This window comes from Penaeus monodon, chromosome 34 (genome assembly GCF_015228065.2).
Source record: "Penaeus monodon isolate SGIC_2016 chromosome 34, NSTDA_Pmon_1, whole genome shotgun sequence".
NCBI lineage: Eukaryota > Metazoa > Arthropoda > Malacostraca > Decapoda > Penaeidae > Penaeus > Penaeus monodon.
The window spans coordinates 15,413,247-15,413,572 of record NC_051419.1 but is presented as its reverse complement, the minus strand read 5'-3'; the positions used below and the strand labels follow the sequence as shown (position 1 = coordinate 15,413,572).

Sequence of the window (326 nt, the reverse complement as noted above, 5' to 3'; positions counted from 1 at the left end):
GTGGGAGAGTAGGAAAAGGAAGGGAAGGAGAAGACAGAGACATAGATGAGAGAGAAGAAAAAAAGAAGAAGGAGGAATTAAAAAAGAACGAAGATAGAGGGAGGAAGTAAGGGCGGAAGATGGAAGAGAAGGAGGAAAGAGGAAACGAGGAAGAGAGAAGGAAAGGAGAAAAAGATAACGAAGAAAAAGGAAAGGAGGAAAGGAGGAAGAGAAGAAAGGAGGAAGAGAGAGCAAAAGGAGGAAGAGAGGGGAAGATGAGAGGAAGAGAAAGAGAAAGAAAAACAGATGATGGAAGTGATAAAAAAGGAGAGAGGAAGGAGGCAAGG

At 42.9% G+C, this 326-nt stretch overlaps 1 protein-coding gene across 1 annotated transcript in view; it reads right to left on the bottom strand.

Moving 5' to 3' along the window:
- The window catches only part of LOC119594921 (PDF receptor-like), a gene marked incomplete at its 5' end in the record, with an annotated part of 54,622 nt that overhangs the window by 22,420 nt on the left and 31,876 nt on the right, over positions 1-326 (bottom strand).